Source organism: Pundamilia nyererei, unplaced genomic scaffold (genome assembly GCF_000239375.1).
Source record: "Pundamilia nyererei isolate P.nyererei 1_Seehausen unplaced genomic scaffold, PunNye1.0 scaffold00894, whole genome shotgun sequence".
Lineage (NCBI taxonomy): Eukaryota > Metazoa > Chordata > Actinopteri > Cichliformes > Cichlidae > Pundamilia > Pundamilia nyererei.
The window spans coordinates 49,328-50,298 of record NW_005188295.1 but is presented as its reverse complement, the minus strand read 5'-3'; positions in this window follow the sequence as shown (position 1 = coordinate 50,298).

The window sequence follows — 971 nt, the reverse complement described above, 5'->3', positions numbered from 1 at the left end:
ACCATCGATAATCCATGAAAAATGCTCTAAACACCCTAATAAATGTGGGTCAGTGGCGGTGAAGTCCACTACACTGTTCTCACGGGAACGCAATGTTTCCTACCTACAAGTGTGCAGATAACTGTAAACCTCGGCCACAACAACCAGAGCTCCAGTGGTACATTGTTGTGTAACCTACAATTCTAACAGAAGATTAGGGGGACCCGCATCAAGCTTTCATGGAAAGAAATTAAAAACACCAACTTGGACCAAGCACTGGCAGCTTCAGGTTTGCTGAGGAATACCTAATTGCCCACACCTGAGCTTATGAAAGGAGCAAAGACCAGCTCCGCCCACCAGGGGCGGTTCCCAGACTCAGGTCTCACCTGTCACACATGCCTCTTACTGCATTATCCAAGTTTGTTTTTATTGAGACATATATATAGAAACTAATAAAAAATTGTAGTCAGCTGCACACCAGTTTATTTCAGCTGTAAAGCTAGACATTTTAACATGATGGGCATTGACTCTCTTGGTCAGGAGATGACCTGTTGGTTCTTGTGCTTATTTTCATGTCGGCCAGTCAAGCATTTTTGCAATCTGGTGCGTTGCACCATGCATGAGTGATCGTGTTGATTTTTACTGCCAGTGTAATTATCTTCCATTACCGAGACATACAGATATACAGAGGGAGACTGCAGAGACTTCCCTTTTAGGAAAGTTATATAACATATTGAAAGCTTGAAAGCTTGAAACCTTGGAAGAGCTTCTGAAAGCATGGCCACTAATTTATACGCATTTTGGTCAGAGATAACTTCCATGGTCTCGTGGCCTAACTTGTTTAATCCCCTTGATAAGGTGGTCATGGCGGGTGGTCATTAACAGCAACATGGCATTCATTATGAAGTCCCCAAGTATTGCAAATATTGCTAAAAGTACATGTGGTGGGACGTCCCCACACCGGCCTCTGTGGAAGTTGGAGTGAGAGTTGC